The sequence below is a fragment of the Myotis nattereri genome, assembly GCF_964212035.1.
Source record: "Myotis nattereri genome assembly, chromosome: 9".
Classification (NCBI taxonomy): Eukaryota; Metazoa; Chordata; class Mammalia; order Chiroptera; family Vespertilionidae; genus Myotis; species Myotis nattereri.
This window is the reverse complement of record NC_138084.1, coordinates 33,983,182-33,998,686: the sequence shown is the minus strand read 5'-3', so window position 1 is coordinate 33,998,686 and position 15,505 is coordinate 33,983,182. Positions and strand designations below refer to the sequence as shown.

The window sequence follows — 15,505 nt, the reverse complement described above, 5'->3', positions numbered from 1 at the left end:
CCTTTGTCAAAACTCATAGAACTTTACACCAAAAAAGGAATTTTATTGTGCATAACTTTAAAAAGAAATTTTTAAAAAGAAAAAAAATCAGAGATACCAAACACATTAGAGGTATCGAATACATTAGCATCACATAATTACACCACTTTTTGATCAAAACCCCAAGTCATACTGCCCCCATTACCATCCCAAGCATACTTAACCAATAAGCTATCTTCCCATTGCCAAAAATGACATACAAAAACTTCTGATAATGAAAACTGGTAAGAACTTTTCTACTTCTGCCACAATAGTAAGTGACTAAGAGAAAAGATTTTGGAATCAGATAAAACTAGCTGTATGACTTTGTACAGGCTTCTTAACCCCCAAGACCTCAATTTACTTAAATGTGAAATGAAGAAAATAACACAACTCTCATTACCATTATTTTATATATTACTACTATAACTTCCAATTAAATTGTTGTAAAGAATAAGACAGGATACTGTAAACAACACAGTGATAGGCACATTGCTGACTTTCTTTAGACCACTGAATATAAATTTTGCATATTTCATTAGTACATTCATCACTTTCTATTTGCCTTTTGAAATCACAGAATTCCTAAATAACCACTCAACATTAGAGCACCTGTAATGTGCTAGATGATTGAAATAAAAAAATGAATATGCTATCCATGTCCTGGTTTAAAAACAAACAAGTAACTACCATATATGCCAGCATGATTAGAAGCAAAATATCAGAACCTTTTCTACCAAAAATGTTATTTTTCCACTAAATGCTTCATTTTAAGGAATCTAATATTTCTTCAGACAAAATACTTACAAAGGAAGACTCTCAATATTATAGGTAGTGTTCCATTTTATTTTTATTTTTTTTAAAATATATTTTATTGATTTTTCACAGAGAGGAAGGGAGAGAGATAGAGAGTTAGAAACATCGATGAGAGAGGAACATCGATCAGCTGCCTCCTGCACATCTCCCACTGGGGGATGTGCCCGCAACCCAGGTACATGCCCTTGACCGGAATCGAACCTGGGACCTTTCAGTCCGCAAGCCGACGCTCTATCCACTGAGCCAAACCGGTTTCGGCGCATTTTATTTTTTTAATATATTTTTATTGATTTTATAGAGAGAAAGGGAGAGGGATAGAGAGTTAGAACCATCGATGAGAGAAACATTGATCAGCTGCCTCCTGCATCCCCCACACTGGGGATGGAGCCTGCAACCTGGGCATATGCCCTGGCCAGGAACTGAACCATGACTGCCTGGTTCATAAGTCGCCTCTAAACCATTGAGCCATGCCGGCTGGGCTACATTTTTATAATTACTCAAAAAACCTACTTTTATAAGTAACTTTTGTAAATACTTACTATAAAACAATTTTTAGCCGAAACCGGTTTGGCTCAGTGGATAGAGCGTCAGCCTGCGGACTGAAAGGTCCCAGGTTCGATTCCGGTCAAGGGCATGTACCTGGGTTGCGGGCACATCCCCAGTAGGAGATGTGCAGGAGGCAGCTGATCGATGTTTCTCTCTCATTGTTGTTTCTAACTCTCTATCTCTCTCCCTTCCTCTCTGTAAAAAATCAATAAAATATATTTTTTAAAAAATAAAACAATTTTTAAATCAATAAGCATTCAAGGCTACTGCTAAATATCATTCACTAGGGAAGGAAAGATGATCAAAGATATCATACCACTTTTCTTCTAAAATGACACTATTTCCCTTTCTTAATATGATTTGAGTTCAACTAACTTGAACAGCTATACCAAGCATGTCAAACTCAAAGGCTAACATGTTTAAGTTTATGTGGGCTGCAAAAAAAAAACAAAAGCTTCAATTTTCATAGAAACGTAGTTTTATCTCGATAGAGACATGCTGAAAACAAAGGGCTGAAATAAATGAGTAATCGTTAACATAAAATAGAACATTTTAATAAAAATTAGTATTTTTTTCTTGAACATTAACTTACCAAACATTGAAACTGCACAAATAAATAAGCATAACGCAAACAGACCTATTTTTCTTGTTCTCCGAAAGTGAAATATTTCCTGTTGCGCACACCAAACAAGTCAGTCCAAGACTAATGACATGGTAATTGGCTGCTAAAATATTCACTGCTAGTATTAGTGGAGAGAAATGGTGCACCTGCACCTAAGGGTGATGAGTATAGTAATCCGTCATTAGCAAACGTAGCTCGTTATTAATAATTATGTGTAACAGGATATTGTAAAAATTAAGTTATGAAATTTTTATTAAAACATTTCTTACATACTGTCATTATATTGGCTGGGCCGCAAAAATATTTGTTGTGGGCTGCATGCAGCCCGTAGGCCGAGAGTTTGACATGCTTGAGCTACACCTATCTATGTACATAAATAATGCATAAAGCCCTAGCTGGTTTGGCTCAGTGGATTAAGCATCAGCCTGGTGACTGAAGGGTCCCGGGTTTGATTCTGGTCAGGGGCACATGCCCAGATTGTGGGCTCGATCTCCCATGGGGGGTGTGCAGGAGGCAGCCAATCAATGATTCTCATCATTGATGTTTCTATCTCTCCCTCTCCCTTCCTCTCTGAAATCTATATTAAAAAATTCTAAATAATGCACATATACTTTCACACCAGTACTATGAATATACTACATACACACAAAAAATAAAAATGAAAGTAAGTTCTATTGTTTTCTTCACATGGCACAATGAACAAGGTTTTCATATACTCCCAGAAGTACATGCAGCCCAGTAGGGGGATCATTGGAATAAACCCCTCAGAATCAGGAGACTTGGAGACCTGCTTTCCCACTAGCAGCCAGTATCTTTTATCAAAATCAAGTAAGGGGAGATATATGTCATCAGTTTGGTTCAAATAAGCTTTTTTGTTGTTGTTGTTGTTAACCCTCACACAAGGATATTTTTCCATTGATTTTTAGAGAGTGGAAGGGAGGGGGAGGGACAGAGAGAGAAAAATATCGATATAAGACAACACATCAGTGATTGGTTGCCTCTCGCAGACACCCTAACCAGGGCCAGGGATCAAGCCCGCACCTTGAGGTAGGTGACCTTGACCGGAATCGAACCTGGGACCTTAAGTCCCCAGGCCAACACTCTATCCACTGAGCCAAACCGGGCTCAAATAAACTCTTACAAAATAAATTTTTTTAAGTCAGGTAAGGGAAGGCTTAATCTGAATTTCAGTTTTCTCTTCGAAAAATTAGAAGATTAGTGAATTTCAAAATTATGGTTTTATAATACCACTAGCCTCTAATAACTAAATATTCTTTTAAAAGAGAAACCCTAGCAATTTGGACAGTTCAACAAGAAGGAAACAATAGTGCCCCACAGTTACTCATCTTATAGGAATTTCTTTAAGCAAACTAAATTAACAAATGAAGAGCCAAAAGGATGGAACAGATTGTATTGCTTGCTCTCTAGATGTGAGAAAAATCAAAGCAAACTGCCCCAAATGAAATAATTACCTTTAAAATAATTCAGCACTACTTGTATGACCATCCATGAATTTTTAAAAAATTATAAAAATGTTCTGTTGCACAATCTTGTGCCCAAGAATCTTCTTCAGTCATCTGGGCTTTAAGATTTATTTTTAAGATGACATTTAATGTAGCCTACAAATAGAAAACTCAGGATAGTTTTCTACTTATTTGCTACTAGCAATGGCAGTCAAAAACCTTAAAGAAAAAAAAACCCGAATAAAAATGAAATGGCTTTATGTCTAAGAAGTAGATAGCAATATCCCAATAGATTTTTTTAAAATATATTCTATTGATTTTTTACAGAGAGAAAGGGAGAGAGAGAGTTAGAAACATCGATGAGAGAGAAACATTGATCAGCTGCCTCCTGCACATCTCCCACTGGGGATGTGCCCGCAACCCAGGTACACGCCCCTGACTGGAATTGAACCTGGGACCTTTCAATCCACAGACCGACGCTCTATCCACTGAGCTGAACCGGTTTTGGCCCAATAGATTATTTTTTAAACGCCACACCATCTCTCTCTTCAATCTATTCTCCCTTCCCTTTTTTCTACTATTCCACCTGGCATTCAAATTATATAGAATACCAGGTACCAATCAATGGAAGCCAACATGAAAGCAAGAAAATGAAAAGGTCTATTGTTCAGTATTGACTAGAATTAAAAAAAAAAATCTTTGTAACTGACAATGGAAGAGTCATATTGGCAAGGCTGTAAATTCTACACTTTAAATTTGTTCCCTCTAAATGAAACAGCTACATGTAAATTTACTTGATATATGTGTTTTCAGATCACTGGCAAGAATACCATTTTCTAAGAATAAATCAGAACAAAATGTTAACAAGTTATACTTATTTTACTATTTACATAGCACTTTTATATATTTTATTTCATTTCATTCTTAAACTCTTAACAATAATGTTATATCTCCACTTTTCCTGGGAGGAAATAAAGGCTCAGGAAGGTTAAGTAACTTTTATGTCATAAAGTTAAAAGTTGGCTTTAAACCCAGATCTAAATGATCCCAAATAAGGTATTCCAAGCAGAAAAGTATGATTACAATTTTATTCATAGTTTCTAATCAAGTAATATTACAATCAGAGATTCACTACGACAGAATCTCATCCCCAAATACTCTTAATTTCAGTTTGTGACAAAAATACTACTAGATCACTCAACTACAAAGATAAAAATAAATATCAAGTTATCAGATATTTTATATTTTAAACAGAAAAATAAACTATTAAGGATAAAGAAAGACGCTTTTACATGGAACAGACTGACGAATTTCAGAGGGGGGGATGAGTGGATGGGTGGGCGTGATTAACCAAGGAACTTAAATGCATACTAGAGGCCCGGTGCATGAAAATTCATGCGGGGGGGGGGGGGGGGGGGAGGAGGGGGGTGTTCCCTCAGCCTGGCACCCCTCGGGGGATGGCTAACTGCCAGCTCACAGTCCGAGAGCCCTTGCTTCTTACCACCGCCCACTCACTGCTTACCGCTCAGCTCACTGCTCCTCAGCGCTGCCTCAGAGGCGGGAGAGGCTCCCGCCCCCGAAGCTGCACTCACCAGCCATGAACCTGGCTTCTGGCTGAGTGGTGCTCTCCCTATGGGAGAACACTGACCACCAGGGGGCAGCTCCTGCATTGAGTGTCTGCCCCCGGTGGTCAGTGCGCATTACAGCGAGTGGTGGTTCAGCATTCGGTCGATTTGCATATGAGGCGTTTATTATATAGGAGGCTATGCATAGCCCATGGACACAGACAATAGAGTGGTGAATGCCTGCGAGGGGCGGGTGTAGGGTGGAGTGGGGGGAGGAGTCAATGGGAAAAAACAAAGGAAACATCTACAATACTTTCAACAATAAAGTTAAATATATATAAAAGAAAGATGCTTTTAAAGGCAAAGATCGCTTTCAGCATATTACAATCTTCAGAAATCTACTGTGACTTAAGATCACATATTTGACATAAAATCTTTCCTCTTTTCAAGTACAATAGCCCCCTCCCTCCCCTTATCTGCAGTTTCGACTTCCATGGTTTCAATCACTACCCAGTCCAAAATATTAAATGGAAAATTCCAGAAATTCATAAGTTTTAAGTAGTGTAATGAAATCTCTCATCATCCTTGGGATGTGAATCATCCCTCTGTCCAGCACAACCACACTGTATACACTACCTGTCCATTAATCAGTTACTAATAGCCTTCTTGATTATCCGAGTGACTGTATTTTGGTGTTTGTGTTCAAACAACCTTTATTTTACTTAATATTGGCCCCAAACTACAAGAATAGTGATGCTGGCAATTCAGATATACCAAAGAGAAGCCATAAAGTACTTTTTAAGTGAAAAAGTGAACATTCTCAATAAGAAGAAAAAAAACTTATGCTGAGGTTGCTGAAATCTACAGTAAAAATGAAATCTTCTAGCCATGAAATTGTGAAGGAAAAGGAAATTCATGCTGTCACACCTCATACTGCAAATGATGGCCACAGTACATGATAAGTGCTTAGTTAAGATGGAAACTGCATTAACTCTATGGGTGGAAGACATGAACAGAAAACATGCAGCCAGGTATGCACTTGCGCACATGTGCACATGCGTGCGTGTGTGCATGCGTGTGTATGGTTTGTTACAACCTGAGCTTTCAGGCATCCACTGGGGGTCTTGGAATGTATCCCCCTAGATAAGGGGGGACTACTGTACTCATCTCATTATATTCCCACAACCTGCAACTAACATTTGCCAACCTCTTAATCCTCTCCTAGAAAACATCTCTTTGAATGCTGATTGCTTACCTTCTATCTCTGAATTCTATATTAACACCTGCTTAGCAAGGTAGGTCACAGTTTCAAGGATGCTAAACTAAACCACAGCAAACCAACATTAGCTTGACCCCTCATAAACATTCTATCCAAGAAGAATAAAAAATTCTAAGTGTATTAATGAACATCTATAACAACCTTTACCTCCATTACGATGGGTTCACAACCAACCAAGAAACAACATAATAAAGGAGTCAGATGAAGATAAAAATATGGCTGAAACCAGTTACCAAATTAATTTCAATTGTAAATTAAACTTAGAAGCATTTGCTTCTTCCTTACAGGGTCCAGTCTGCTCAAATAAATCTACCATTTAGAGTAATAAAGAAATGCATATCCTAAGAATTGGGAGCTCCAAAATAGAGCCAGAAGGCACTGTGCAAAAAAGCATACTCAATTCCTCCTAACCTCATTTAATTCTCCCTTAGGAAGCGATCTGAGGGGGTAAAAAGAAGGGGGAAAGATACTTATCAGAAAGAACTTCCTAGTTTACAAGTCATGGTAGAAACAAGCAGAGAGGGAAATGATGGCTCCCCCTAAACAAATATAACCTCCATAACTATACAACAAATTCAAACATAATCTGCTCCTGTTTCACTTCCTATACCAGAGAGGCAGGGATTGGATGAAAATATTAGACTAGTTTGACCTGTAAAGACTAGGCTAAAAAAGAAAATCAAGGCAGCAAACTCCCCAAAGTAGTCCTGGCTAAAAACTAATGTTCTTTGTATAGCCTTTGCATTAGTTATGATCAATCTAGTCGTAAAAAGTAGAGCTCTTTGTAAAACTGCAATGTAGACAGAAAGGTATTTAACCATTTTATCTTCCTTTTCAAAACTCTTTCCCTCACCTAGCCTCCTTTCTCACCCTTACACCCCAATAGAAGACATTGACCTTGCCTTCTGCATCCTACAGTCCACTTCTTTCTTAGGTCTGATCACTATATTCCCATTCCCCACAGTCCGACTAAGTATGAATTAATTAAAGTACTTCATACTAATAAGTAAATGTGGCTTAACCCACCATGGTTCAATTCCACAAATATTATTAAATTCTACTATATATATATGGCACTGTGTTTAATTTACCAAAGTACAAGAAAAAATACTTTAATTCAATCTTTTAATGGACAATTAAGAGAGACACATGAGTGTCTGCTTCACATCACACTCTCCCCATCCCTTTTCTTTCCATCCTGATGACCCTTCTCTCCACCCTCCGATCCCACGAGTCATGGAAGAATTTCCAAGGATTCAAAATTGCTTCCAGTAACAGTCAATTAGTGGGAAAATGTGGATGGTATAGCAAACATTAAACATTCAAAATCATAGCTAAGTAGAAGAGGGTCTCCTGGATTTAATTTTACATATTAATTGCAAGTACAATTAAGGGTTTCTCAATAAATCAATTTCCTTAGAAGATACCTTTAATTTACCTCTGCTCAGAACCCTGAGTTATTAAATTATAAATACTGAAATTTTTTCTTCTTTCGGTTATTTCCAGTTAAAATGTTAATAAATAAGATCCAGCTGGCATGGCTCAGAGGTTGAGCTCGACCTATGAACCAGAAGGTCACAGTTCAATTCCAGGTCTGGGCATTTGCAGGCTTGACACCAGTGTGGGGAGTGCAGGAGGCAGCCAATCAATGATTCTCTCTCATCACTAATGTTTCTATCTCTCTCTCCTGGATCTCCCTTTCCCTCTGAAATCAATAAAATAAAATCAATGTTAATAAGGACCAGTTCAATTTGCCCTACTTTATTTAAAGATTATTAAACTCGACTGTTAAACTTATCTAGTGTTTTGTTTGTTTGAATCCTCACCAGAGGACATACTTTCACTAATTCTAGAGAGGAAGGGAGAGAGAGAAACATCAATTGGTTGCCTCCTGCAGTGTCCATACCAGGGAATGGAACCCATAATCCTTTCAGTGCACAGGACAACGCTCCAACCAACACAGCCACCTGACCAGGGCTTTTTTCATTAGACGTGACATTTTTCTCAAGTCCTCCTAGGTTTGAATTCCAAACGAATTGGCATACTTGCTTTAAATCTTTTTTTTTTTTTTTTTTTTTTTTTTTAGTTGTGAACTGTTAATTCTCACATATATCAAGAGGTCCTAGCCCTGACCGGTTTGGCTCAGTAGATAGAGTGTCGGCCTGCGGACTCAAGGGTCCCAGGTTCGATTCCAGTCAAGGACATATACCTTGGTTGTGGGCACATCACCAGTAGGGGATGTGCAGGAGGCAGCTGATCAGTGTTTCTCTCTCATCGATGTTTCTAACTCTCTATCCCTCTCCCTTCTTCTCTGTGAAAAATCAATAAAATATATTTTAAAAAAAAAAAAAGAGGTCCTAAAATGGAGAACAGGATACAACTACTGACAGCTTTGGGTTTGGTTGGGACACATGAAGCTATTTTCAGGTGTTTTAATTCATGGTCAATATTTTTTTAAATCAAGAGGCTTCAAGCAAAAATCTCGATTTCCTGTGTTCTCTGGCCCCATATTCATGTAGGGCACTAATCAAGTGGGCCTGAGAACTGGATGTCCCTCTTAGATGAGGCATAAACTCTCTAGTGCATTTCACTCATTTTCATTTTCATCTGCCTAGTACCTGAAGGCATGTGAGTTTGCTATTCATAAACAATTTCTTTGAAAGGGTACATAATATTTTCCACACTTCAGCCAAGTCACCTAAATGTAAAAAGCCACAAAACAGACCATAGCAGTTTGCAACTTCATAGTTAATTATTTTAAAATTTCATAAGGCTTAGAAGGGTGAGAAAGAAATTCAGACTGCTGGAAGGGTGGAATACAGAAAGTAAAAGGCCCACCTGAAAGCTTTTTGGGGAGTGAGGAAAAACAGGTGGAAGAACTCAAAAGGATTTCTGAGACACCCAAAGCTTTTCCTGATTGAACACTACATTACTCCACGGTTCCTCTTACCAGCTCAATGCTTCAGGCCCTCCCTTCCCGCTTTCTCTTTCTGTATAACCAGAGCAGTTAGGTCACAAACTGAGAAATGTCAGAAACATTTATGAAACACATTTAGACCTTAAAAGTAAGTCTCACACTTTTTTAACAGCCTGAATCCACCATCAAATCCTTTCCCAGGTATTTTCTACTGCTTTCTGCTTTTACTGAAATGACAACTTGCGGCCCTCATTTTCAATGCCTGTACTTCAGTCCTGGATGGGCTATCCCAGTGGTCAGCAAACCGCGGCTCGGGAGCCACATGCGGCTCTTTGGCCCCTTGAGTGTGGCTCTTCCACAAAACACCACGTGCAGGCGCGCATACGTGCGATTGAAACTTCTCGCCCATGCGCAGAAGTCCGTTTTCGGCCTGGGAGAGTCTATTTTGAAGAAGTGGCGTTACAAGAAGTGGGGGGTGTCAGTGGGTCAGGCCATGGGAGACCCGGGGCAGGCGGGCAGCGGGATACGCAGCGCGGGGGAGCTACATTGTTTTGAGGTAGTTCGCTGAGGTCGACCCCTTCCAACTCTCCCATCCACACTGGTCTATCTGAAACAAGTATATGAGACGAGTGTGGATGGGAGAGTTGGAAGGGGTCGACCTCAGCAAACGTACCTCAATCAGATTGAGGACTTTTTTAGCAAAGGCCAGCTTAGGAGTACCCTAATTAAGTTAATAACAATGTACCTACCTATATAGTTTAAGTTTAAAAAATTTGGCTCCCAAAAGAAATTTTAATCGTCGTACTGTTGATATTCGGCTCTGTTGACTAATGAGTTTGCCGACCACTGGGCTATCCAAAACAGAAAATATTTGTTGGCCCTCCCGGTTTCATTCCTTATATTATCTCTTATTTCAACTTTTACCGTCTATTTCATTCAAAATGTATCCCTAACCTCCTCTCTAAAAAATTTTGATCAGATTTGTGTAGTGGAAGGGTGGGGAAGGAAGGTACCCAACTGTCCACATAAAATCAATATACCATGCTGCTTCATTGACTGTAAATGTAAACAAAAAACATAAAGACGCTTCAGGATACACTAAATAATTTTTGCACGCTAAGTACACCAAGTGACAAACAGGTGAGGGAGGCTCTATCTTTAGCATGTCTGGACTGGTGTCTTTTCCTCATGGACTCAAAATACTGGGGAGCAGGGGCAAGTACGAAATCTGAAGGACCAGGGTGGTCACACTGCCCCCACATGACAAGTTACCAAGTGAGGTCTCACCTCCCCGCACCCCATTCCAGAAGATACAGGGAGTTAGGACGCTTGCCTCTGAATAAGGAAAAGAGAAGTTTTTCTGTGCAAGTGTTGGGAGAAAAAAAAAAACCAAAAACCTTTACCACACGTGATGCTACTACAGCCTAAAAGCACGCAACACATCATTGGGGTCTCACTCCTCCTCGCCCAAAGGGAGACTATTTGCCACCTTATGCCCGATTGTGATGCGCCCTCCTCCGGGTGTCGCGGCGTGAGCCCGGGGACGACAGAAAAGGGGCGGGGCACGGGGTTCCTCAGCCCCGGGAGAGAGGGATGAGGGTACCGCCCGTCACCCCCGGGGAAAGGCCTCCGGGCTTCCAGCCCAAAAACAGCACCGCCGGACCCAAGCCCCAGCCCGGCCTCTCAAAATTGGGCGCCAGCGACCGGAGCCCAGAACCCCACCCTCGGTCCCCTGGCAGGGTCGGCGCCGCCCAGACCACCGGTAGCCACAGCAGCCCAGTCCTCAAGCCCAGATTCGCCCTCCTCCCCCTTCCTCCTGCGCCCCCGCCAAGCCCAGCCTCCGGCACCGCCCCCACCGAGTTCCCCAGCGGCGCCCAGTCACCCCCGAACCTGTCGTCCTCCGTGAGCGTCCACGAAGGGCCTAGGCAGAAGCCCGGGCCAGTGACACCTCCGCTTCCTCCTCAACTGGACCCCTCCGGAGGTGTCGGTGAGGACGGCCACTCGGGCGGCCGCGGCTGCTAGAGCCGCCCGGCAGGTTGCTGGCCGGCTCCGAATCCTCTTCTCGCGAGAACCCGCAGTTCAAAGAGGCGAGACTGAGCTGCGTTCTCGCGAGAATGGCTGCTCGCCGCCCAGGAGTGGGCGGGGCGCCGAGTGCTCCGACAGTTCAGGCAGCTGCAGCGCCGGTGGGCGTTCAGTCTGGGGGCTGGTGCTGCCAAGGGGGAGGCGTGGCTGCGATCAGCGTTATACGCCCCCGTGCTCCCCCTTAGTGTGAAGCCCAAGTCTTTTCCTTGGACTTCTTATCGCCCTGAGAGAACAGCGGACCTCGTTAGCAGCCCAGAAATACCGCTGGGATCCCGAGTTTGTTGCGGCGGTCGTCGTGAGGGCCACCCTCTCTTCCCGAACGTGCACAGCTGTTTGTTTTTAAACGCTGGGTTGGCGGGAACCGGGGTGCCCGCGGGAACTCCTGCAGTCAGTCGGCCGCCGGTCGGGTAACTTGGATGCGGTATTGCTCCCTGTGGGCAGAAAGTCGCCGAGTAATAGTTGCAGTCGCGCAACTTTACCCACCATGTGCTGAACGCTGGACTGTTAAAACGGAAAAAGTAAAAAGACACGGTCTCCACCCTCGAGGCTCACACCCGAGGCGTGGGGCGGGGGGAAGGGGGGTGTTTACCGCCGGAAAACAGATAATCCCACACGGGTGATAATCCCATGTGCCGAGTTGCTCGCTGTGGGAACGGAGGGAGTAACCGGCTCTACCTGCCACGTCGAGGAAGTCTCCACCAGGGAGGGACATTCGAGCGGAATCTGGAAGGATGAGTAAGAGTTACCCAGTTTTTAGAAGAGTGGGAGGGGCTTTGCAAGCTGAGGTAGCAAAGAAGAGAGCCTGGTTGGAGTTAATTCGGGTTGAAAACGGATTTTTGCGGGAAGAATTTGGTTTAAAAAACAACAACTTTGAATCTTTGTTTAGTTCGGAAGAAAAAGAAAAAAAACTCCCAGACTCCCTCGTGTGTGAAAAACCAAAGTGTTTTCCAAGCAACATGTATACTGAGATGAACAGTTGAACGTGAGCAACGTAGGACAGTAAACATTCTCGTCCTCCTCTAAGGACACCTCGATATCAGAGTCCTTACCTAAGGGAAGCAGGTTATTGTCCCACTATAGCAGGTTGTTATTATTGCCAACATTCTGCGACATTGGAAATTGTCAGTAATCTTTGAAGATTTCTAAGAAAGAAGAGCAATCTAAGCAGGAATGTTGTAGGACAGGTAATCTCATGGAGAAATTTTTTTAAATCCTCAGGCAACAAAAACGTCACCAATCTTGATTAACAATCAGAATTTTGTTCTGTAAGATAAGATCCAGGGAGGTAATTCTATAGTGCAAGTTAGGGTTAGTGAGGTCTGTCAAACAGGAAATATTTCCCTATATCAAAATAGAAACCATCATTTTCTAAAAAAAAAAAAAAAAAAAAAGTCTCTGGTAATCCACTATATAGTTTCCACCAATCTCCCTTTAGACCAGCGGTTCTCAACCTGTGGGTCGTGACCCCTTTGGGGGTCAAACGACCCTTTCACAGGAGTCGCCTAAGACCGTCAGAAAACACATATATAATTACATATTGTTTTGTGATTAATCACTATGCTTTAATTATGTTCAAGCTGTAACAATGAAAATACATCCTGCATATCAGATATTTACATTACGATTCATAACAGTAGCAAAATTACAGTTATGAAGTAGCAACAAAAATAATTTTATGGTTGGGGGTCACCACAACATGAGGAACTGTATTAAAGGGTCTCGGCATTAGGAAGGTTGAGAACCACTGCTTTAGACACATTCTTTTCATAATACTACCTATATTTATGTATACTATAGTTTCATTTGGCTCACCCTACTCTTCCTACAAATAAACCCAACACCTAATAAGAAAACAAACAAAAAGTAGTTCTAACCCTGCTGTGGGCCAATCAAGTGCTCCGCTTAGCATAATTCACAAGTGCTAACCCAAGTTTTAGGAACTTTTCAGAAAACTCTGGAAAAATTATACCAGCAAGAAATTTCAGATGAAATACAGAGACTTTGTTGTATGACAGAATCCAGTCAAATTATTTTATCTTGCTGTGAGGGACTTATACTAGTAGTTCATCTCTTTCCTTAAAGAGAGAGAAAGAGAGAGAGATAAAGTTCCAGTGTTGTCTGCTTTAAAAGGAAAGTTAACGTTTCAAACCTTTATAATTTGGAAGCATGGGTAGCAGCTATATATCCAGTAGGTAATGCCATTGATTCACACCATCACAAACTGTTCTGCACAATAATTTGTAAATGCTAACTGAATAAGCTAAGGTTCAGACCCTTAATGAAAGTCTTCCTCCCACAATATCAATGCATGTACCAAAGAGGTCAATACGGAATTTCCAATTTAAGAGAAAAAATGTTTCATGTAGAAGCAATGAACAAACAAGCTTCTTTGGTTGTCTGTATCATTGCACCTCATAACATGCTAACTCACGATAGTTTCACAGCAGAGGATAAGGTAGACTTATGGTTAAATACTAACTCAACAAATTAATGATAAATCACAGACACAGAATCCTCTTTGCATTAAAATTTCGGATTTCTTTGTACTGTAAGATTTGAGCACTGCCACCTAATGGCAGGAACATGAAAATAATATTCACACAAAAAGTACTCTTCAGCAAATATTGGCTAAGACCCTGGGTAAGAACATTAGGGGAGATACAAACATTATTAATATACAGGTTCTACTGACATAAATGACTTATGTAATTAAGTGATAAATAAAAGGAAAATGATTTGTGTTATAGGGAGTCAGAGATAAAAAAGATTACTCTTAAGAGATGAAGAAAGTGCAGGAAAGAGGAATGAAAGGGGAGGATGTTTGATCTGGGGCCTTAAAGAAGAGATATGATTCACACATGTTGTATAAGGATGTTAGATGAACTGACCAAAGAAGGCAAATTTATAGAAAGCTGATCCATGGTTGCCTGGGGCTAGGAGTAGGAGCAAAGATTAACTGCAAATAGGCTCAAGAAAACTTTTGAAGTGATGGTAAAGACTAGATGAGTGATAGTGGCACAACTTTATAAATGCTAAATATCATTGCATACAATATGTGAATTTTATGTAAATTATACCTCAAAGAGCTATGCTACTGGATTGCATATCACAGTTAACTCTTTGGGTCCCATTTTTTATACTGTTTTATTTTTTAAATATATTTTTATTGATTTCAGAGAGGAAAGGAGAGAGAGAGAGAGAGATATACAAACATCAATAATGAGAGAATCATTGACTGGTTGCCTCCTGCATGCCCCGACTGGGGATGGAACCCACAACCTGGGCATGTGCCCTTGACCGGAACTAAACCTGGGACATTTCAGTCAGCAGGCCGACACTTTACCCATTGAGCCAAAGCGGCTAGGGCTGTTTTACTTTTTAAAATGTCTGAAACTCACATCTCAATAGCAAAACAAAATAAACAACCCACCCTATTTATAAATTGGCAAAGTATTTAAATAGACATTTCTCAAAAGAAGACATGTATTAGTATGTATGACCCACAGGTATATGAAAAGGTGCTCAATGTGAGTAATCACTAGGAAAATACAAATCAAAACAACAATGAGTCTTGGCCTATGTGACTCAGTGGTTAGAGTATCAGCCTGTGCACCCAAGAGTGTCCAGTTTGATTCCCGGTCAAGGCATGTACCTAGGTTTCAGGTTCAAGCCTTGCCCCCTGATTGAGATGAGAGAGGCAACCAATCAATGTGTCTCTCTCACATCCATGTTTCTCTCTCTCTCTCTCCACCCCCACTTCCACCCTCTCTAAAAATCAATGGAAAAATATATCATCAGGTGAAGATTAACAAAAATAAATAAAGTTTAAAAAACAACAATGAGATATCACCTCACACCTGTTAGAATAGCTATTATCAAAAAGACAATGAGCAGCAAATATGAAGAAATGGGAACCTTTGTAAATTGTTGGTGGGAATGTAAATTGGCATACCATGTATGGAAAACAGTATAGAGTTGTCACAGGGAAATATCTACCCAACCAGAGACTACATTTTCCAGCTGCCCCAGGCCATTACAATATTACAATATAAAGTATGACTATATTATAATCAACTACAGGCCCGATGCACGAAATTCATGCATGATGGGGGCGGGGGGGAAGGGTCCCTCAGCCCAGCCTGCATCCTGTCTAATCGGGGACCCCTTGGAGGATGTCTGACTATGGGATCAGGCCTA

The 15,505-nt window shown here is 41.0% G+C and overlaps 1 protein-coding gene across 3 annotated transcripts in view; it reads right to left on the bottom strand.

Annotated features, from left to right (window-relative positions):
* BTBD10 (BTB domain containing 10) overlaps nucleotides 1–11,292 on the bottom strand; it is a 63,159-nt gene extending 51,867 nt beyond the window's left edge. For 2 of the 3 annotated variants that reach the window (XM_081098891.1, XM_081098892.1), the window contains exon 1: nucleotides 11,117–11,292. The gene's annotated coding sequence lies outside the window, so the exon portion shown is untranslated. The remainder of the gene's footprint in view (nucleotides 1–11,116) is intronic. The other variant, XM_081098893.1, reaches the window with a different exon arrangement.
* Nucleotides 11,293–15,505: the final 4,213 nt, after the last annotated feature.